The following is a 24909-nucleotide window of genomic DNA, read 5'->3' on the forward strand; positions in this document are numbered from 1 at the left end:
GCTTGATTGGCAAGCAACCATTCCTTCAAGTCTTTGCTCAGAGAGGGCACAGCTGAATAATCAATTTAGTCTTGGTTCACACATAGGCTGGCCAAACATTATACAGTTTTCCTTTTCAATTTTCCTTTAGATTTACTAAAAATCATATAATATGAGGTCAAACCAAAAACACTTTTAAGGGCGCATGCGTGGCTTCCGGACATGGCGGACGCGTATTAGGTGAGCTCCGGACACCGTCGACTCTCCACAGCCCCTCATTAGCTCCTTTCCGCTCCAAAGTCTCTGGGGGTGAGCCGCCTGACCTTCTGACATCTCCTAGGCCCCCATGGGAAAGATCGGTCAGCAGAGGCAGGGATACTCAGCGCCATTGGAGCCCCGCACCTAGGCCGCCATGGATCGCTTCGTCACTAGGCCGCAATCCCCGGTCTAAATTTTGCAGCCTGATACGTTTTTCACTATAGACCCGTCGCTGGGATCAGAGAACTCTACGGATCCCCCCCCTCTGAGTGGATCACTTTGGGTACCTTCATTCCCTCCATCGACACAGAAGGTGCTAACCCCAGCTATCCTGGATGAAAAACTGCAGGTCCTGCTTTTACAGATCACCCGTAACATTGCTGCAGAGGTGGGTAGATTGTCATTGGAGCTGAGGGGGGAGATTACACAGATTGGGGAACGGACGGACGCCCTTGAAACCAAATTTGATGACCTGGTACAATATGTGCAAGTTTTGGAGGAAGAAAACTCCTCCTTGAAACACTCGGTTTCTCAGATACAGTTACAGCAGGAGGATTTGTAGAACCGTGAAAGGCGCCAAAACCTGCGCTTTAGGGGTATACCCAAAAATGTGGGAGATTATAACCTACGCCCTTTCTTACTGGGCCTGTTTTATTATCCTGGCCCCTAACATTGTGGACATAGACTGGCGCTTGGACGGGGTACATAGATCTTTGGGCCCCAAACCACCTACAGGAGCTAGGCCCAGAGATGTCATTGTCCGCTTCCATTATTATGACAGCAAGGAGGCTCTGACCTTGGCAACTCGCAACAAATCGCAAGTAGAATACAAAGGCGCCAAAATTCAGATCTTTAATGATCTATCGCCCATCATTCTTAACAAACGGAGGATCCTACGGCCTGTGACCTCACACCTGAAAAAACACCGGGTCCCTTACTATTGGGGTTTTCCGTTTCGCCTGGTGGTTACCAAAGACGGCGCTCAACACAGCATGCGTTACCTCCATGAAGCAGAAGCTTTTATTAGGGGCCTGGGCCTCCCCCCATTGCCCGAGGAGGAACTTCTTCCACAACAGCCCTCAGGTCGTCCAATTCCAGTCACCCCTGTTCGTATATGGACCCCAGCGAAGACCCCACAGCGAAAGCCTAACGGTACCCCGCAAAGCTCACGATTTTCCAGATCCCCACCTCCAGATCCAACCAACGCAAGGAAGATGAATATTCGTGGATTCTTGTCTCCTGGCCCTATTACTTGAGTTTGATGCCTCTGCGGTACCACCGTAGATCCTTTTGCCACCCTGGCTAGGGTGGCCTGTCTTTCCCCTCCCATTGGGTTTTTTACAGATTTATGACATTCTTTTGTTTTTTTCTTTTTCTGTCCGCTGGAGAGCCGGGGGGTCCCATCCTTACCGGAGTTTATCCCCTGGAAGTTCCCATGTTGCCCCTCCTGTCCACGGGCTACAGCCCGGGCTCCCTGAGACACCATGGTCTCTCAGGTTTTTTTCTGTTGAATTTGACTGACTTCACATCGGTTTTTTATGTGATACCGCTTATGGTTCTTATTTCTTTGTTTATTATACCGGTCTGACTTTTTTTGTTTTTTGTCCGGCTCCCTATTTCTACATATGTGGATTGGTGCCTCCGTGCTCTGTCCTTGGGCATGTCACAGACTGCATCGATAGATTATAGTAATGTTTTTCTCCAATGTAATGCCTTTACAAATGTTTATATATTCAACACTTTTGTCCCCTGTTCAACCTCCTGGATGCCATGGCTCTGAGATTTCTCTCATATAACGTGAAAGGCTTGAACTCAGTGCAGAAGCGTTGGCTGGCTCTTAAGGAGTTTGGCTCCTCTAGGGCGGATGTGATCCTGGTTCAGGAGACGCATTTCCGCTCTGGGGGATCGTTTAAATTTGCCTCCAGATATTTTACCACTTCATTTGTGGCCTTGGATCCTTTGGGTAAGGCGGGTGTGGCAATTCTTATTAGGAAATCTTGTCCCGTCAGGGTCAGGGAATCTCTCCTGGACCCTCATGGGAGATTTATTGCCTTGGTCTGTGATTGTTTGTCATCCTCTTTTACAGTGATTAATCTTTACGACCCCAACTCTGGCCAGTTAGAATTTTTGGAACAGGTCTTGCATTCTACCTCTCCCCTCTCATGGCCATTTATGGTGGTGGATGGGGACTTTAATCTCATTATGCCCCCTTACCGTGATAGACAGACTCTTAACCGAGACTCGCCTTCACACAGGTTGCTGACACAAGCCAAATCCTTTCGTAAGTGTATCCGCTCCAATAGGCTCTTTGACTCTTGTCGGATTAAACACCCTACACATAAACAATTCTCGTTTTATTCTGCTGCTCATAAAATGTATTCCAGACTGGACCATTTCTTTATCTAGGCTTCGCTAATCCCTTGCATGATCCACTCCGAAATTCTTCCCATCACTTGGTCTGATCATGCACCTATCACCTTTGACGTATCCCTGACAGCTGCTCCCCCCAAGTCTTGTCATTGGAATCTTAATGATCGCCTCCTACAGACTCTGGTGATCCGGGATCAATTGGCGGAGGGATTGAGGGAGTTTTTTTACCCTGAATGATGGGTCAGTAGACGAGATTTAGACGCTGCGGGAGGCCCATAAAGCCTTTTTTCGGGGCTCCTGCATTGCAGAGGGCGCTCGCTTGAAAAAAGATACTGAGAGCCTTCGGACATCGCTTTTGGCTGATCTACGGGCAGCAGAGTCGCGCTTGTTGGCCTCTCCCTCAGTGTTGGAATTGCGAAAGGTGGTTTGTCTGAGAGATCGCATCAAGACCTTAGATATGTCCAAGATGGTCAAATCCTTGATGTGGGCTCGGCAACGTTTTTATGAATACCCCAACAAACCTCATAGGATGTTAGTTAACAAGCTCCGACTTCGGCCGTTTCACTCGATCCTGGACCTACTCATGCAACCTGACGGTACCCCTTCTCATTGCTCAACACTATAGCTCGTGTTTTTTGCACTTTTTATAGTAAAATTTACGATTCCCTGACACCAGAACATCGCTTTACCTTTCCTTAGGAAAACTTTGAGGAATTTTTCCGTGACTTTTTCCTTCCCAAACTTTCTTCTGCAGACCTCTCCAAGCTGAATGCTGACATTTCATTTGATGAATTAGCTGCCACAATCAAGGACCTGCCCTCCCGAAAGGCGCCGGGTCCTGATGGGCTGCCCTATCTCTACTACAAGACTTTTTTGCCTATCTTAGCTCTGCACCTCCTGGACTTATACGCCTCCTTTCTCGAAGGCAAGACCCGCACCCTCAATTCATGCACTCCTACATATCAGTTATCCCCAAACCAGGTAAAGATGCTTCACTTCCAGACAATTACAGACCAATCACCCTTCTAAATTCTGATTACAAGATCTTCACCAAGATACTGGCCAATAGACTTGCGAATTTTATGCCTAAATTGATAGACCGGGACCAGGTGGGCTTTGTTATGTCCAGACACGCAGGGGATAACACCAGACGCTCCGTAGATTTGATTGCTCTTCTTAACAGATTTCCACGTCCTGCAGTGGTCCTGAGTTTTGATGCTCAGAAGGCCTTTAATAGGCTAAAGTTGGCCCTATCTTTTCTCTACTTTACAAATATTTGGTTTAAAAGGTCCCTTTTACAAGGCTCTGGAGGCCCTTTACTCCCCAGCCACTGCCCAGGTCCGCATGTCGTCTGCCTTTGTGTCGCCTACGTTCCCCATGTCTAATGGTACTCATCAGGGATGCCCTCTGTCCCCATTACTTTTTATATTATGCTTAGAACCATTGGCTGAGGCCATACGTTCACATCCTGACATCAGTGGGGTTCTTATGCGACACAGGGAATACAAGCTTTCTTTGTTTGCAGACGACATACTGTTAACTTTGACGAAACCTTTGATATCCCTACCGTCGCTTCACTCTGTGTTAGACTCTTTTAGTGCCATATCCGGTTATAAGATCAATGCCTCAAAAATGGAGGTCATGCCACTTCATATGCCACAGGATCTCTTGTCTCAGCTGCAACACTTTTATCCTTATAGGTGGTGCCCACTGGCACTTACATATTTGGGGGTTAAACTGACCCCATCCCATTCTCTGCTGTATCCCACTAACTGTGTCCCCCTCTTTTGAGAGATATCTAGGTCCCTCCAACAATGGACAAATTTCCCACTATCACTTTTATGTCGTTATAATGTTTTAAAAATGTCCATCTTGCCGAAACTGCTCTATTTGTTTGATACTTTACCTGTAGCGATCCCCCTACCCCAACCTAAGACGTTACAGCGGTCTTTCCTGAAATTTGTTTGGAATAACAAGGCTCATAGGGTGGCGGCCTCGGTGGTGTTCTCTCCTCAGAGACGAGGGGGACTCGGGGCTCCTGACATTATTAAATACTATTATGCCTCACACCTGCAAATGGTGGCCTCCTGGTCCTCCTGGATGGCCCCCAACCGGTGGTCGGAGATTGAAAGAGGGGCGATTTTCCCGGTCCATCCCTGCTCCTTACTTTGGTCCAATATACTGCACACAGATAAGGTGTTGAAGGGAATGTGCTTAGATTCTATGCTTGCTATTATGGAGGTTTGGCATAAATGCCTGCATAAGTTTTTTCTCTCTTCGCCTTGCCCACCCCTTACTACAGTTCTATTTAACCCTCTGATCTCTGATGGCCTTCATGTGGGCCGTTTGTGGGCCTGGACCCACCTTGGTCCATCCGGTGTCTCGTACCTTCTTCGCCTTTGAGAAATTGCGCAATAAATTTGCACAACCGAAACACCCTTTTATTTTTACTTAAAAATCCACCATTTTTTCAGATCAGTGTCAACATCACTATCCCTGGAGAGGCCTACTGCCTTTGAATTTCTGTGTGTGCAGGGTCCTCATCAGGGTCGTCTGGTGTCCTCAATTTACAATATTCTTCACGATGCCACACCGCTGACTGAAGAGTATCACTCTTATGTGCGCAAGTGGTCCGGGATACTGGATCGACCTATCGATTTGCCTATGTGGAATAAAATTTGGACTTCTGCTTTTAAGTCTTCTAGGTGTGTGGCGCAGAGAGAGACTGCACTTAAGATCCTCTTGTTCTGGTACAGGACCCCCGTTCGTCTTCACAAGATGAACCCATCCTGCTCTGCTATGTGCTGGCGATGTAGGGTGGAAAAGGGCACCCTCTATCACATTTTCTGGAGTTGCTCTATTATAAAACCCTTCTGGTCAATGGTCATGTCTATTACGGGTTTACATTTGCCGCTTGATCCTTTGTCTTATTTGCTGGGTCTTCCATTTCCTGGTGTCTCCAGACCTGCAATCAAACTGATCTCCTTTATCCTCCTGACCGCTAAGAGGGCTATCCCACTTTGTTGGCTACAACACACACACCCCCGCATAAATCTCTCTTACTACGTGTGGTCTCGGAGATCTGGGAGATGGAATCCCTTATGGCAACTGTGCATGATGAACTCAATAAATTTAATGCTGTATGGAGCGATTGGGATCTACATGCATCTGAGTCTATTTGAATCTTGTTCCCTTTCAGATTTATGTATTTCCTGCCTGTCCATTTCTTACCGTATGCCTCATTGCAGTTCTGTGTTACATTGGTCTTTGCTCTCTGATGTTACTTACTTCATGTTTCTTTGTTCCCCCCGGGGGCACCACTCCCCCACTGTTTGATGATTGCATTGTTTTCTTTTATTGTATTGTATTCCCTTTCTCCTAATAAAAATTATAATTTAAAAAAAAAAAAAACACTTTTAATATGTATGAAATCAGGCAGGCCCTTGCACTACATAGTTGAAGGTAAATCTAAAGAAAATTGAATAAGAAAATTGTATAGTGTATGGCTAGCCTTAGGCCCCTTTCACACGGTCTTTCCAATCAGGTAAGCCTGTCAGTTTTTCAGGCAGATCTGATCAGATGCTCCATTCACCACAGTGAGTAGGGACAAACCTGTCATTAGCCTGCTCAGCTGATTGATCCCCCGCTTAGCAAAATGGAGTCCACCGGACTGACCGCTTGTGAGAAAAGAACCCTTATGCAATGTGAATGGGTGAAATTCTCATGCGGATTTCAGTGCAATTTTGTGTTGCGATTTCAGACGGATTTCAGTGCATTTTTGTGTTGCGGAAGACAGTGTGATTGTAATGCAAATTTAATGTGTTTTCAAATAGGATTGAGAAGAGCTATACCTGTGCTCAGACCCCACTAGCTTGTACATGCATTTAAACTAGCAGGTGCTAAAGGGGTATGACCACATAATAACACTACAGATTCTGGATGGAACCTCTTCACACTACTATATACCCTCTCCAGCAAACTATGCAATGAAAAACATATTATTGCAGATATATTGCAATACATTCTTAAGCCAGCCAACTGCATCAAAGTAATCCCTTTTATGGCCAGTCCTACACTGCTTTGCCACTACAAATGCTACAATGGACACCATGCCAACCTGGGGCATAGACACAAGGGGTAGAGCAACTAGGTTCAAGTATGGCCACTGACCTGTGTTACAAAAGAGAAAATATACACATGTGCACTAGCTTGTTCATGCATTTAAACTATCAGGTGCTAAAGGGGTGTAGCAAGGTTTCCAGGCCTGTGGCCTGATGTGGGTCTGCTATTAGAACCAGTACTCTCTTCAGCCCATGTGAGCTGTGGCCCTGGGTGCGATAACTGAAGCAGCGACAACTCCGGCATCTTTGTTTGTGGTTTTTATTTGATTTAAAGGGGATGGGAGAAGGGAATGAGTGGGATACTCCTTGCGGCTCAAACTAATTACACTAAATTAATTACAATGCCCGTTGGTGCTTTCTGGACGCCAGCCGGCGCCAGCCAATGCTCACTGACTCTGAGAACTCTCTGTGTAGCTGAAGAAGTGTTGAATCCCCGACTTATAGTCATATAGATCCAAGACTGAGCTGTAGAACTCCTGACACTGCTGTGCTGTGGAAGTCACTAAATACTGTCCCCCGCTAGGTAGAGCTTGAGGTAGTATCTTGTAGAACTTTGCGTAACTGTCGCTTCACTGACACTCTCTGTACAATTCAGGGCCCAGACTGCCGGTTCCACCTTTACAACTTCAGGGTCCTTTACCTAGGCACCCCCTTTACAGCTAGCTGACACTGGATCCCAGAACCTCTTCCAGAGTGGTCCCCTCTAACACCTCAGGTGAACCCCAGGGGCAATCCTCAGTACTCACGACCTGTGTAGGCTTTCCTGGACTGGACCCCTCTCTCTCTCCCCGCAGTCTCTTGGCACACCGGATCCCCTCAGCTCAACTCAGCACTCTCTGGATACCCAGACGACACCCCGAGACATCCACCTTCCTCAGACAGGAGGAGAGACAGCCAAACTCTCCTTTCTGGGACTCTGCTCCCGCCAAAGACAATCTGTCACGCCCTTCTCCCCAAACTTATACCCACGCCCAGAATCCTTTGCAGCCTAATCTGCCTTCTGGGGTAGTTACAAGCTGGGATGTGTCCTCTGATTGGGCTTCTCACACTGCCCTATGAGAAGCCTCTCACAGGAGCCAGTGGGGATACTTCTCCCCTCAGCAGGCACATCTGAAAGCCCTGACACCCTACCTAACAAATCACAGCCCTGCTGTTAGGCAGACAAGGCCCACTTTAAATTTTACCTAGCACCTACCTGTAGGGTGCTACACCCACCCCACACCAAATGAGTCAGATCCCTCTGACTCTTAGGCAGCCGCCTTCTATCAAAAACTCTGCCAAAAATTCAGGAGTATCCCACAAACCTGGAAAGGGGGAAAAGGTTAAAAAAAAAGATTTAAAGAATAAATTAGCGTGAAAAAATATATCTTTACAATCTGCTGTACATGTATATACACATTTTAAGGCGCATGAAAACTGATGCACCTCCCTCCAAATAAACTCATTTGGTGGAGAACAATAAGGAAAAATACAATACAAATATCCTGACTGTCTAACTCTAAGGTGGTTCCACCTGTATAGAGAAAAAGGAAGCAAAGGTTAGTCAATCTCATCACATAGAAATCACATCACATTTCTAACTCACTGAACAGTTGAGTGGAAAGACCCTCCTCCAAATTTCAAGGGCGACCTTTCCACTCCCTCCCTGACTGCCTCTGCCATCCAGGGTCTTGACACGCCGGGGTCCTCTTTTAACTTGAAGGAGCTTGTCCCCTAACACTGACTGTCTAGACAGAGTCCTTTTGTATGAAGTGAAACACAGCACCCTCTGCTGCCTCTTTGAACACTTCAGTAAGGAAACAGGGCAGGTCACAGTCTATCATGACCCACTGACCTGCTGAGTCAGGTAAATATCACAGGGGTCCAGTAAGGCACCCCACACCAAAGTTCTTGGTTATGGGAATAAGGTTACACACCAAAGTTCTTAATCCTCACAAACCTTTGTAACAGCTTCTTCTGTAAAAACTGTGGATGAGGTCCCACACAGCCTATTTGTAATACACAACAGACCCCGGCCGATGGCCTAAGAAGGTCTAATAATGCAACACTTGACCCTTTTTTTCTTTCCCAAAGACCCTGGCCCGATGGTCCAAGGGGTCTTTATCACTTCAACAGATGCGATTTAGAATTAACAGTATTTTTTCAACAAAAGATTTCCTTGGTCTTAGTTACTCCTGAATTCCTCCCACTTTTGTTGAGGTACTGAAAAAGTCTCACTTTTTTTTTAGATGTAGTACTCTGAATGAGGCACTTGGACATATTCTCCATTCTCATCCTTGACCCGGATGGACCAAGCATTAGTGATGGACGAACATCGGCCGGGGAGGTTCGCGAACGTCAGCCGCAAATTTTCTCAAAAGTCCCAGAACCGCAAGTTTGCGGTGGGCCCCATTGACTTTAATGGGAGGCGAACTTTAAAAACCTGTAGGTCATATTTGCAGCCACAAAAGGCGTACTAGCTGTGCACAAATAGTCCCAGCACATGGACAATGTCATAACAGAAGTATTGCAATTGGAAAATTTGCCCTATTTTTTTTTTTTTTACAGCAAAAAATGATTATTATTTTTTTTTCATAAATAAGCCAGAACTGACAGCAGCCGGTAAATACATGTCTAATACATATAGGGTCCATTCACACATCTGTAAAATGGGTCCGCATCCATTCCACAATTTAGCAGAACCTTTACAGACCCATTGTTTTTCATTTACAGTATGAAAAATTAGGCATTCACAGGATAAGAAGTAAGTGTCAGCCATTCCGAGCCCCAAAAATTAGCCCACATGTGTTTCCCTGACAGCTAAGAACGTAGTATTCTGTGGCTGAAGGTACATTAGGCATTCATAGGATACAAAAGTAAGTGTCGGCCAGTATTGGCCCCAAAAATTAGCCCACATGGGTTTAACTGACAGCTAAGAACGTAGTATTCTGTGGCTGAAGGTACATTAGGCATTCACAGGATACAGAAGTAAGTGTCGGCCAGTATAGGCCCCAAAAATTAGCCCACATGGGTTTACCTGACAGCTAAGAACGTAGTATTTGGTGCCTGGAGGTACATTAGGCATTCACAGGTAACAGAAGTGTCGGCCATGTAAGGCCCCAAAAATTAGCTCACGTGGGTTTACCTGACAGCTAAGAACATAGTATTCTGTGGCTGAAGGTTCATTAGGCATTCACAGGATACAAAAGTAAGTGTCAGCCAGTATAGGCCCCAAAAATTAGCCCACATGGATTCATCTGACATCCAAGAACGTAGTATTTGGTGGCTGGAGGTACATTAGGCATTCACAGGTAACAGAAGTAAGTGTCGGCCATGAAAGGCCCCAAAAATTAGCCCACATGGGTTTACCTGACAGCTAAGAACGTAGTATTCTGTGGCTGGGATGAGCATGGATTTAGAATCTGTGTGGATTGAACTCCATAGGGAAGGAGAAAAGGGGAAAGTAATTGTGGGGGTTTGCTATAGGCCACCTAACCAAGGGGAGGAGGTAGAGCTGGAATTCTTAGCACTAATGAGTAAAGTGGCAAAATTGGGATCAGTCATCATATTGGGGGACTTCAATTATCCTGACATTGACTGGGACGAGGGGACTACACACTCACAGAAGGCCCGCCTATTCACGGAAACCTTACTGGATAATTACATGTCACAGTTGGTGGATTCTCCGACTGGAGAAAATGCAGTCCTGGATCTATTGATCACTAATGACCCAGACATAATCTCGGAGGTAGGAGTCCAGGACAACCTGGGCTCTAGCGATCACAGGATGATCACATTTAGTATAAATAACAATATAACAAGGCAAGTGGGGAACATAAGAACCCTAAACTTCAGAAGGGCAAACTTTCCAAAATTGTACTCATTGATGGAAAGGGTAAACTGGGACCAAACCCTGGGATCACTGACCACAGAGGAAAAATGGGAATGCTTTAGGAACATATTAGGCAAAGGCATCTTGCAGTGCATTCCTATGGGAAATAAATTTAGAAGAGACAAAGCCAAACCTGGCTGGTTAAACCGTAGCGTCAAAAAACTTATTAGGGGAAAAAAATTGGCCTTCAAGAAGTATAAATCAGAGGGCACAGTATCGACTTTCGAGCAATACAAGGAGGCAAATAAGAAAAGTAAACAAGAAATCAAGATGGCTAAAATCAACTTTGAGAGACAAATAGCGGAGGATAGTAATAAAAAAACAAAGAAATTCTTTAAATATATCAACAGCAAAAAAACTAGGGCAGAGCATATTGCACACATAATTAACAATGATGGGAGGATGGTTACAGAGGACACTGAAAAAGCAACCGTGCTGAATGCTTTTTTCTCGTCAGTCTTTACACAGGAAACGGAGGGGTACACTGACCATGACTGTATGGTTAGTAGTAATACACAGGACTTGCCACTATGGCTAACAGAGGGTGAAATCAGGGAAAGGCTGGATAAACTTAACACAAACAAATCACCAGGCCCGGATGGCGTACATCCTAGAGTACTCAAGGAACTCAGTAAGGTTATATCCAGACCACTGTTCCTGATCTTTGCTGACAGTATTAGGACAGGAGATGTACCAGGGGATTGGAAGAAAGCGAACGTGATTCCGATATTCAAAAAGGGCCAGAGGCATATCCCGGGAAATTATAGGCCTGTCAGTTTGACATCAATAGTATGTAAACTTCTGGAGGGGATGATAAGGGACTATATCGTAGAGTTTGCTAAAGACAACAACATCATCAGCAGTAATCAGCACGGGTTTACAAATGGGCGTTCTTGTCAAACCAATCTATTAACATTCTACGAGGAGGTGAGCTGTGAGCTAGATAGGGGGAGACCAGTGGATGTGGTGTACTTGGATTTCGATAAGGCGTTTGATACAGTTCCCCACAAGCGCTTAATTTATAAAATAAGGTCTGCAGGTATCGACAGCAGGGTTTGCTCTTGGATACGGAATTGGCTTAAAGGGCGTGTCCAAAGGGTGGTAATAAACAGCGCATACTCAGACTGGTCTGAGGTTGTAAGCGGGGTGCCCCAGGGCTCAGTCCTGGGACCAACCTTGTTCAATTTATTCATAAACAACATTGAGGTCGGGATCAGTAGTTCGATATCAGTTTTTGCAGATGACACAAAATTGGCCAGGGCAATAACTGCACAGCATGAAGCAGATATCCTACAGAATGACCTGCACAAAATTACAGAGTGGGCAACGACATGGCAAATGAGGTTTAACGTGGAGAAGTGTAAGGTTTTGCACTTGGGGACTAAAAACATAAAAACACAATACACGTTAGGAGGGGAACCCTTGGGGGAATCAAAAAAGGAGAAGGATCTGGGAGTCTTGGTTGATGATAGATTAGGCAACAGCATGCAATGTCAAGCGGCAGCTGCCAAAGCCAGCAGAATATTAGCATGCATAAAGAAAGGGATGTATTCCAGAGATAAGACTATAATCCTTCCACTTTATAAAACTCTGGTCCGACCGCATCTGGAGTATTCTGTCCAGTTCTGGTCGCCAGTCCTCAGGAGGGATGTGTTGGAGCTGGAGAGAGTCCAGAGAAGGGCAACTAAACTAATTAGGGGATTGGAGGACCTTGACTATGAAGAGCGTCTACAATCGCTCGATTTATTCTCCTTGGAGAAGAGACGTCTGAGGGGGGACATGATAGCAATTTATAAATATCTTAATGGGGATCCCAGCTTAGAAAAAAAGCTGTTCATTCGAAGGGATTGCATGAGGACTCGAGGGCATACAATGCGATTAGAGGAGAAGCGTTTTAACCTCAGGCAACGTGGGGGGTTCTTTACTGTTAGGGCTACAAGATTGTGGAATTCTCTACCACAAGAGGTGGTTTCTGCGGGTAGTATGGTGGCTTTCAAAAGACTCTTAGACTTACATCTCAAGGATCAGAACATTCAGGGGTATGTGAGATGATTACAGCCACACACACCTACACAGGTTGAACTGGATGGACTATTGTCTTTATTCAACCTCACCTACTATGTAACTATGTAACTATGTAATTAGGCTTTCACAGGATACAGAAGTAAGTGTCGGCCAGTATAGGCCCTAAAAATTAGCCCACATGGGTTTAACAGACAGCTAAGAATGTAGTATTTGGTGGCTGTAGGTACATTAGGCATTCACACAGGATACAGAAGTAAGTGTCGGCCTGTATAGGCCCCAAAAATTAGCCCACATGGGTTTAACTGACAGCTAAGAACGTAGTATTTGATGGCTGGAGGTACATTAGGAATTCACAGTATACAGAAGTAAGTGTCGGCCTGTATAGGCCCCAAAAATTAGCCCACATGGGTTTAACTGACAGCTAAGAACGTAGTATTTGATGGCTAGAGGTACATTAGGCATTCACAGTATACAGAAGTAAGTGTCGGCAAGTATAGGCCCCAAAAATTAGCCCACATGGGTTTACCTGACAGCTAAGAACGTAGTATTTGGTGCCTGGAGGTACATTAGGCATTCACAGGTAACAGAAGTAAGTGTCGGCCATGAAATGCCCCAAAAATTAGCCCACATGGGTTTACCTGACAGCTAAGAATGTAGTATTCTGTGGCTGAAGGTTCATTAGGCATTCACAGGATACAGAAGTAAGTGTCGGCCAGTATAGGCCCTAAAAATTAGCCCACATGGGTTTAACTGACAGCTAAGAACGTAGTATTTGATGGCTGGAGGTACATTAGGCATTCACAGTATACAGAAGTAAGTGTCGGCCTGTATAGGCCCCAATAATTAGCCCACATGGGTTTAACTGACAGCTAAGAATGTAGTATTTGGTGGCTGGAGGTACATTAGGCATTCACACAGGATACAGAAGTAAGTGTCGGCCAGTATAGGCCCCAAAAATTAGCCCACATGGGTTCACCTGACAGCTAAGAACGTAGTATTTGGTGGCTGGAGGTACATTAGGCATTCACAGGTAACAGAAGTAAGTTTCGGCCATGAAAGGCCCCAAAAAATAGCCCACATGGGTTTACCTGACAGCTAAGAATGTAGTATTCTGTGGCTGAAGGTTCATTAGGCATTCCCAGGATACAGAAGTAAGTGTCGGCCAGTATAGGCCCTAAAAATTAGCCCACATGGGTTTAACTGACAGCTAAGAACGTAGTATTTGGTGGCTGGAGGTACATTAGGCATTCACACAGGATACAGAAGTAAGTGTCAGCCTGTATAGGCCCCAAAAATTAGCCCACAGGGGTTTAACTGACAGCTAAGAACGTAGTATTTGATGGCTGGAGGTACATTAGGCATTCACATTATACAGAAGTAAGTGTCGGCCTGTATAGGCCCCAAAAATTAGCCCACATGGGTTTAAATGACAGCTGAGAATGTAGTATTTGATGGCTGGTGGTACATTAGGCATTCACACAGAATACAGAAGTGTCGGCCTGTATAGGGCCCCAAAATTTGGCACACATGGGTTTAACTGACAGCTAAGAACGTAGTATTTGATGGCTAGAGGTACATTAGGCATTCACAGTATACAGAAGTAAGTGTCGGCCTGTATAGGCCCCAAAAATTAGCCCACATGGGTTTAACTGACAGCTAAGAACGTAGTATTTGATGGCTGGAGGTACATTAGGCATTCACACAGTATATAGAAGTAAGCATCGGCCTGTATAGACCCCAAAAATTGGCCCACATGGGTTTAACTGACAGCTAAGAACGTAGTATTTGATGGCTGGAGGTACATAAGGCATTCACACCGAAGTAGGTGTCGGCCTCTATAGGCCCCAAAAATTAGCCATTCAATGGACATGAAATGCCTTTTATGCCGCTTTATGTAGCGAAGCCAAGGACCAGGAATTGCTGTGGGTGGATGGCGGTCTGGCGGATATTTGTGGCCTGTCATGAGGAATTTCAATGAAACATGGTCTACTGGTCACATGTGTTGAATTCCTCAGAGATCCATGCCTCATTCATTTTTATAAATGTGAGGTAGTCTACACTGTCATGAGCTAGGCGAGTGCGCTTATCAGTCACGATCCCCCCTGCTGCGCTGAACGTGCTTTCGGACAGGACACTGGACGGGGGCAAGCCAACATTTCCATTGCAAATTGTGCAAGCTCTGGCCAGAGGTCAAGCCTGCCCACCCAGTAGTCCAGGGGTTCATCACTCTTCAGAGCGTCCACATCGGCCGTTAACCCGATGTAGTCGGACACCTGTCGGACACCTTTTTTTCTGCTACAACATTTGGGCCACAGAAGCCTGCTTTTTCCAGAACAACATGACGACGGCATCATGGAAGGTGGAGTGGAGGTCAAATGTAAGGAGAGAGGCTGGACGGTGAGAGCCTGGAGTGTGGCTTTGTGGGTTCTGATGGTGTTGCTCCCACTGGGCTCGGTGATGGGATTTCAGGTGCCTTCTTAAGGCGGTTGTCCCTAGGTGAGTGTTGGGCTTACCGCGACTTATGCGTTGACTGCAAAGGCTGCAGATGGCAACACTGTTGTCAGCAACGGACACATTAAAAAAAGCCCACACTGCGGAGCCATGTGCCGGCATCCTGGGAACGCCAGATGTGACTGTACATGGTTGATGGCTCGCTCCTGATACATTTGCAGTCTGCTTTGTAAATTTTGTGCAATGCAAGTTCTGCCTGCCTCTCCTCCCTATCTGCCGGTCCGTCAGTCCACCAGTTCTACAAATAATTGGCCAGTAACTGTTTTCACTGTGTGTAGAGGCCACATTTTTGCAGGACTAAAATACACACTTATAAAATTATACCGTTAAATAACACTCCACTTCAATATGTGTTTTTGGGGGGCCACTGGCCTATCACACCAGTTGTTCAAAAAATTGGCCAGTGAGTTTGGAACTGTGTGTACCAGACTTAACTCAGCAAAAGAGGCAATATCGTTGCAGGACACAAATACACTTGTAAAATGGGGGGGGGGGGGGCATTGGTCTATCACACCAGTTATAATACATTATAAGTGCTTTTGTCACTTTTTGTAGTATTGATGCAGCAAGGCTCAGTCACCACACCTGTCACAATGCTGCATAGTGCACAATAATACTACTAATCCACTATAATATGCTTTCTACAAAGTATATTATGGCGTGGATTACCCCCCTCCCCTATATAGTGCACTGCACAGCAATACCAAAAAAAATTGCAGCCCTTTAAATTACTTTTGTGGACATTAACAGAGTGATTTGTGTGACTGCTCCCGATCTCTAACTGCCCCTAAAGCACAGACTGGTTACCTGTCCCTAACCTGAAAAGAGACTGGACCTATACCAAAATACCAGCCCTGAAAAGGACTTTTGTGGACATTAACAGAGCGATTTGTGTGACTGCTGCCGATCTCTAACTGCCCCTAAAGCACCGACTGGATACCTGCCCCTAACCTGAAAAGATACTAGTAGACCTATACCGAAATACCAGCCCTGAAAAGGACTTTTGTGGATCTTAACAGAGCTATTTGTGTCTTGCAATCTTTCCCTGATGCATACAGCTGACCTCTCCCTATGCTGAAAAAAAGCAGAATGTGAAATGGCCGACAGCTCAGGTCTATTTATAGCTTTGGGGGCATGTCCATGTGCTGAAATGTTTTAATTGGCTGTCCCGTTCCACCTGACGGCTGTGTCATGGGTCAAAGTTCTCCCCAATGTAAACTAATATGGCCGCCTGCGAACAACGCCATGTGTTTGCAAATTTGGCAGGTAGCGAACAAGCAAAATTCGCTGCGAACCGACAGCCGGGCGAACCGCAAGGCCATCTCTACCAAGCATGTCTCCAGCCATCCAGGCAGCGGACCTCCACCCTATCAATATAGATGGAGCGCCCGTAAAACCACTGAGCCTTGATTTTAGCAAATTTTTCTTTCAATCCCTTCTCAGGGGAGTCCCGGTATGGCTTGGGAACAAAGAGATAGTCCCAAATAAGCTCATCACACCACCAGTCCCTAAACTTCTCCACCAGCAGCATGAAATCCCTTGGAGCATAGGGATAGTCATAACCATACTCCAGTGCAACCTCTTTTTGCATCCAGCGCTGTTCTCTGGTGGGGTGAGGTCTGGAACCCTAGTGACATAGGCCTCATAGAACCCCAATTTCTGAGCCAGTTCTCCTCTCTCAATGGCCTCCTTGGCTTCTTGGTCGAAAGGCACAACATTGTGACCTGGGGAGCTACTGCCAGTCTCTGATCCACATTCCCACTCCGTTTCCTCCATGGATCCCCAATCATCTATATCTTCCTCCACAGACCCATATTTTGCGTAGAAAGGGAATTCACTTGGATAGGGCACTTTTCACCTTTTCTACTGGTGCTGGAAGAAGTCACTTGGGGAGTTTCTGTCTGCACAGGCTGGGGGATACTAATAAGGGCGGATACTGTTAGGGCCCTGACCGGCGGTACTTCTGGCCCGGTCCCTACTGTTTGGGTGGACACAGATCCCCTCCCTATGGAGCTCTGCGACCAAACTCCCTCCCCGCAGAGTGTGAGCCCACCGACTGCTGGTAGGGTCTCAATCTGCATCATCAGCCTGAATATCCCTCTCCCTGCACCACGGAGGAACTTGGACTCATTCCCTGTCACCTCCTGAGTGAGGACTGTATACCACATGACTGTAATCTTTTTGGGATGGCCCTCGCTCTTCTCTGCCCTGAGCAGCAAATCACCACATTGAACCCACGCCTGCACCCTCAGAGTAACAGTGGCACATTGGGGACATACCACTCCCAGGAACTCCCAACCTCCTCCGGTGCACAGCGTGAGTCCGCCGTCCGGTACCATCCAGATTCCGGTATCCCAAACTAGCAGGGGATCAGGCTGGTAGATCTGCTCTCGCAGGGTTTTCGCCCATGGTGGCAGCAATAGCGGGAACACTCTTCGCTCCTCTTGTGAACAGCATGTCTCCTTCCTCCACACGTGTCTCCCGCACGGCCATGCCCGACAAGGGGATATTAATAGGGTCCCCTCTGCCTCTCCTGGTTGGCCAGATGTTCCCGCTGTCTCCACCCTTTCACCATGTTGAGCGATCACTCCTCCCCTTGGGCAGTCCTGCTCGTGGCACGCCTTTCCGCCCGGTACTGTAAATCTTCCCCCGCTATGCTGCTGTGCTGCAAACATTTGGGAAATAGTTGCAAAGCGGAATATGTCACTTGCTAGACATACATCTGCCCACCTCAATTGCACTAGGGCCTCCACTGTGCTTCTCTTGCCCAAAGCCAGCCGCCCTCTCTTGCTCGGCAAGAGCAGCATCCCGCCTCCTACTGCATGGTCGATAGTCCTCTTCCTTGCCACACACGTGCAATTAACATCTTCCATACTGGCTCCGGGACTAGCTCCACTGCCCTCCTTGACATGGCCGACTAAAATCCCCACAGTATGTGTGCACCAGCCATAAAGAATAAATGTCCCGCTACCAAGTGCACGGTCAACATTCTTCCGTACAGCTTGCACCACCACCCGGCGCCTGGCACCTCTCTTTCTGTGCCCCTGGCCTCCATTTTCACCGTCTACACTAGGACCTCTGGACCTCTGGCGTTCACTTCTCCATCCTTCCTTGGACCCTTGACACCATTTTCACCGTCCACACTAGGACTCCTTTGCTATCAGGCAGTGGCTGCATGCATGCATCCTGACATACTGGTCTCCTGCTCCCCACTTCCTGACAGCAGAATACACCTCATAATCCATATGAAGAGTCTTGGTCACTTGAAGCATTTTCGTTGCCATAAACATTCCTCTCTGTGGGCCTCTAGCCTCAGTCCACTCTCCCTGCCTCCCGCAGTTGCAGTCTCACACCCGGACTGATGCTGATGTAGCAGTTCCGGACACAAACATTGATTTTTTGGACTTCTTCTCGTGCCGTTGCCAATGCCAACTGGCCCAGTAGCTAATGGCTAAATCCTAGGCGAGCCCCCTAATGTAGCAAGGTTTCCAGGCCTGTGGCCTGATGTGGGTCTCCCATTAGAACCAGTACTCTCTCCAGCCCATGTGAGCTGCGAACCTGGGTGTGATAAAGCAGTGACAACTCCTGCATCTTTGTTTGTGTTTTTTATTTGATTTAAAGGGGATGGGCGAAGGGAATGAGTGGGATACTCCTTGCACCTAAAACTAATTACACATGGGACTCTGTTGCTGAAAAATGCCCGTTGGCGCTTCCTTGACGCCAGCCGGCACCAGCCAACGCTCACTGACTCTGAGAACTCTCTGTGTAGCTGAAGAAGTGTTGAATCCCCGACTTATAGTCCTATAGCTGTAGCACTCCAATGACACTGCTGTGCTGTGGAAGTCACTAAATACTGTCCCCAGCTAGGTACAGCTTGAGGTAGTATCTTGTAGAACTTCACTGACACTCTCTGTACAACTCAGGGCCCAGACTGCCGGTACCCCCTTTACAACTTCAGGGTCCTCTACCTAGGCACCCTTTACAGCTAGCTGACACTGGATCCCAGAACCTCTTCCGGAGTGGTCCCCTCTAACACCTCAGATGATCCCCAGGGGCAATCCTCATTTCTCACAACCTGTGTAGGCTTTCCTGGGACTGGACCCCTCTCTCTCTCTCTCCGCAGGCTCTCGGCACACCGGATCCCCTCAGCTCAACTCAGCACTCTCTAGATACCCAGGCGACACCCCGAGACATCCACCTTCCTCAGACAGGAGGAGAGACAGCCAAACTCTCCTTCCTGGGACTCTGCTCCCACCAAAGACAATCTGCCAGGCACTTCCCCCTAAACGTATACCCACTCCCAGAATCCTTTGCAGCCTAATCTGCCTTCTGGGGTAGTTACAAGCTGGGATGTGTCCCCTGATTGGGCTTCTCACACTGCCCTATGAGAAGCCTCTCACAAGAACCAGTGGGGATAGTTCTCCCATCAGCAGGCACATCTGGAAGCCCTGACACCCTATCTAACAAATCACAGCCCTGCTGTTAGGCAGACAAGGCCCACTATATATTTTACCTAGCAAATACCTGTAGGGTGATACAGGGGTGTGACCGCATATTAACACTACAAATTCTGGATGGACCCTCTGCACACTGCTATATACCCTTTCCAGCAAACTATGCAATGAAAAACAGGAATAGGATTGGGTGCAGCTGCGATTTTCTGTGAAGGGGAAATATGTAAAAATCTACACAGAAAAAGCAGTATTCGCACACATCTGAAAACAAGATGCGATTTCATGTCAATTTCTATTGATGTCTATGGAGAGGAAAATCTCACCGCAATGCAGTAAACTAGCACAGGACCCTTCTTGCTGCCGCATCGCATTCGCATAGCAGTTGCAACGCATAGATGTGAACAACCATCATAGAATACAATGTGTTTTTTAATGACATCCAAAAACATTTAAGGGGGAAATATGTAAAAAACTACACAGAAAAAGCAGTATTCGCACACATCTGAACACAATATGCAATTTCATGTAAATTTCCATTTAGGTCTATGGAGAGGAAAATCTCACCGCAATGCAGTAAACTAACACAGGACACTTTTTCCTGCCGCATAGCAATTGCAACGCATAGATGTGAATGATCGTCATTGAACACAATGTATTCCTGGATGACATGCGAATCTAGGCTTTTTCTATTGCATCAAATTTGCATCAGTGTGAACCCACACTTAGGGTACGTTCACACTGAACGTTCAGCTGAACTCCAACGATTCCAAACCTGCATTACAGTGCGGGTTCGGGGGCAATTTGGAAGACATCTGTGTGGGTTCATGCAGAGATGTCTAATAAAATCGCCCCTGAAGTCACCAAAAGTAGTGCAGGAACTACTTTTGGAAATCAGTGTTGCACCAAAAAGTCGGCATCACACTGATTGGGACAGTGCCATTGCCGGCAATAGGCTGCAATTCGGCATGCAATTTGACATGTCAAATTGAGCCAATGTGAACGGGGGCTAAATCTGAATTTCAGGAAAAAAAAGCACATTTTGACAGTAGTTCTGCAAAAATAAAATGACTGGTGTCTCACACCTGACTGCTGTTGCATTCATTAAAACTCTAAGGCCCCTTTCACACAGGCGGACCGTTCAGATCCGCCTGTCCGTTTTTTTGGCGGATCTGAACGGTCCCCCCATGTATTCCTATGGGGCATCGGATGTCAGCGGAGACATGTCCGCTGACATCCGACCCGATCCGATCCGTCAAATCTGGACGGATGGAAACCCTATTTTCCATCCGTCCAGCGGATCGGATCGGATGGGATCGGGTGAGAACGGACTGACGGTCCGTTGACATCCGATTTCCCTCATAGAGATGCATGGGGAACTGTCAGCTGTGTCTCCGCACACAGAGCGGAGACACAGCTGTCCTCCTGCTGCTCAGCGGGGGATCGGCGGCTCGATCCCCCGCTGAGAAAAACGGACTCCGTCCAACGGACGGAGTGTGTGAAAGAGCCCTAAACCCTATACACCATTGTTAGTAATGAGCTTCTGGTGCTGAAATTTACTTACTCTTCTAGTGCAGTTCTCGTAGTGGGTTGTTCATTCTGCACTTTAGCCATTAATGATCATGAAATGTCTTCCTTTTACGGTGAGCTGGAGATAGAGACATTTATCCACCCCTCCTCTCTCCTTACCCCTTCATAGAACACCTTGTATTCTGTGAAAATAGTAAAAAAGATGTTTCTATGAATGGCTGAGGTAAAGAGCAAGTGACCAACTATGAGGATTGTACTGATGCTGTGACAGTAAGGTCCTTTTCACACTTATGTGACTTGTCCTGCGACTGGGGACTGCAAAGTCGCATGAGAAGTTGTACTCCATGATTTCCAATGAGTACAGTTCATATATGTGTGACTTCAAGTCGCAACGACTTCAAAGTAGTCTCTCTACTACTTTGGTCCGACCCGACTGTAATGCATTTTGAGGTCTATTACACAGGCATTTCTTCAAGTCAAGTCAAAATTGCAGCAAAATCGCACAACTTTTAGGTCACACAAGTGTGAAAGGGGCCTGTGAAAGTGTACGCACAGAACATTTGGGATTCCTGAGAGTAAAGCCACATACACACTCACCAATTGTTGGCCGTGAATTTTCGGCCAATGTCCGATCGGCCGATTGTCGGCTTGTTAGTATGATGCTTCCGACAACCGACTGCGACTTTTCGGCCGAACAAAATCTGGTGTGCATGCTATAAAATTTTTCTTGGCCGTCAACAGAATGGCCGATTGTTCGTCAGTCAGTACAGATTTCGGCAGACAAAAATCAGATGTGCAGTCTAGAGCACGTTTCAACCAACACAACAACACTGGACAAAAGACGGCCGATCGGTCGGCCAACAATCGGTGCGTGTGTACGAGGCTTAAGGCCTCATTCACAGGGATGGCAAATGGATAGTAAAAGCTGGCAGTTATCTTTACAGTTCCCTGCTCTCACACAGTGATGCATCAGTTTAAATTAATATTCAGAAACAATACCTGTTGATCTAAGAATTTCAAGGGCCTTGGAACTGCACTGAACTGAAACCTCAATTAATTTTATTGTCTTTTACAGCTATCTTCTGTGAATTACAAAAATACCTTCCTCATATGTAATGGGGATACAGAGAAGAGAAGGTGTTTGTAGTTCAAGTTGCGAAAGCACAGCCTAGGGTGACAAAGCTACCCTTATATAAGACAGGAAGTATGTAAAAAAAAAAAACAAATGCAGCAAGCACATTCAGGACTGGAAAGCTGAAATTTACACTATATTACCAAAAGTATTGCCTTTACATACACATGAACTTTAATGGCATCCCAGTCTTAAGCCCCGTACACACAATCAGATTATCGAACGATCTGTCGTCCGTTTTTTGTGGCATGCTAGTCTGATGTGGAAAGTGAAAAGGTTATTTTCATACGAATTTTCCCGTACGACAGAATTCTACTTCAGAAGTGATGTCATGTGTTGGATTGCTTTGTATGTGTTCTTTCATTTCTGAGCATGCCTAGTCTTGCTCTTAAGATTTTTTTCTGTCGAAATCTGTGCTAATGAGACGAAAATCGAATGTTGTATTACGGACAACAAAAAATTTATAGCCTGCACATCAGGATTTTGTCAGCCAAAAAGTCGGAGTTGGCTGTTGAAAGCACCATACTAACAATCCGAAAATCGGCAGATCGGTTGTCAGACAAATTTTCCCTACAGATTTTCTTATCGTGGGTACGGGCCTTTAGTCCGTAGGGCTCAATATTGAGTATTGAGTTGGCCCACCCTTTGCAGCTATCATCTCTTCTGGGAAGGCTGTCCACAAGGTTTAGGACTATGTCTATAGGAATGTTTGGCCATTCTTGTAGAAGTGCATTTGTGAAGTCGGGCACTGATGTTGGATGAGAAAAACTGTCTAACAGTCTCTGCTTTAACCACTTGCCGACCGTCACGTTGACTCTACTGCGGCAAAGTGGTTTGTTATCGTCCAGCGACGTAGACCTACGTCGCTGGACTCCTCCCCTTGTGGGCGGCGCGCTCCCGCTGTATTCAGTCACAGCGGGAGTCGGGCCTGGGGAGGAGCGGCGGTGATCACCGCCCAGTGTTGCCAACCGCCCGTAGATTTACAGACAGCACGTAAAAACAGGGCACTTTTCTCCTGCCCGTAAATGCCCGTAGCAGGAGAAAAGTGCCAGTAAATCTACGGCGGCGGTGGCAAGGTCAGAACTGCGCATGCGCGGCACGCAGTTCCGGAGATCCCCAAGTTCTCTCGGATGCAGACTGCCACTGCCAGACTTGCACTATTCGTCGGACGAGTGCCACGGTGACGGCCCGCCTGCGCCCGCCCCTGCCTCCGCCCCTGCCGTCATTTAAGTTTTCCCGCCGCCGCCGGCCGTGACAATGTGGAGTCACTGGACTAGAAGAACTAGAAGATGCTATACGCCCGGATGGTGGAGTGGACAGAGCAGACTGTGACAGAGGCAGAGAGAGCACAAGAGCAGAGGACTGGTGAGTGGGGCTCCGAGCCTCCGACAGCCAGCAGTAGCAGCGCAGACTGGAGTAGTGTAGAGAGATGAGTCAGGGGGCAGAGGACATCAGTGTCCTGCTCCTGTGCCCCCTTCACCTCTCCACTGGCAGTGTCACAGCTTCACTCTGCACTGCAGTAATGTCACTGATATGGCTATGGAGATGTGAAAGGGACTTAGGAGGAGGACACTGATGTGGAGAGCTAATATGAAGGGGGACATAGGAAGAAACTACTGTGAGGGGGTGAGGAGGGCACATCCATGTCCACGCAGGCTCTGACCATCTCCTGTATTATGTACACAGTCTCTGACCACCCCCTTTACCATGTCCGTAGTCTCTGACCAGTGACCACCCCCTTTACCATGTCCGCAGTCTCTGACCACCCCCTTTACCATGTCCGCAGTCTCTGACCACCCCCTTTACCATGTCCACAGTCTCTGCCACCCCCTTTACCATGTACGCAGTCTCTGACCACCCCCTTTACCATGTCTGCAGTCTCTGACCACCTCCTGTACCATGTCCGCAGTCTCTGCCACCCCCTTTACCATGTCCGCAGTCTCTGACCACCTCCTGTAACATGTCCGCAGTCTCTGACCACCTCCTGTACCATGTCCGCAGTCTCTGACCACCTCCTGTACCATGTCCGCAGTCTCTGACCACCTCCTGTACCATGTCCACAGTCTCTGACCATCTCTTGTCTTTTATCATGTCTGCAGGGGAGTCTGGACTCTGGAGAGGAGTCAGAGTGAGAGCACCGCCGGGATGGGGGTCACGGGAGAAGTCAGATGTGTGGGGCCTGCAGAGTGGAGACCAGAGCCGTCTGACTGAGCCCTGCACAGTGCACCTGAGAGGAGGTCAGTGACAGCACCGCCAGACCAGTCTGATGGGGGGTCACTGATGTAAGTGGGCACTGATATAAAGATCCCTCTATATTAGTAACCTCTCCCCCCATATCTTAATGTATTCACTCTGTGGAAGGTGGTCTCTGGTCACCAGATTGCCCCCCACATCAGAGTTCCTGGCGTTCCCCTTTACATCAGAGTCTGCAGGATTCTCCCCTTACAGTGAGAAGGGGGAACTCTGCAGACCCTGATGTAAAAGGGAACTCTGATGTAAAGGGGAATGCAGTGGACTCTGATATAAGGCGGTTTCTGGTCACCAGAGCACCCACTTAAATCAGAGTTCCCCCTTAAATGGTTTTTGACTTTTGTTTAACCTAAACACATTGCTAATAGCACTATCTACATGTTTATAGTTTAAGTATTGGTATTTGCACGG

Source organism: Pelophylax lessonae, assembly GCF_965119305.1.
Source record: "Pelophylax lessonae genome assembly, chromosome: 3".
In the NCBI taxonomy this organism is placed as follows: domain Eukaryota; kingdom Metazoa; phylum Chordata; class Amphibia; order Anura; family Ranidae; genus Pelophylax; species Pelophylax lessonae.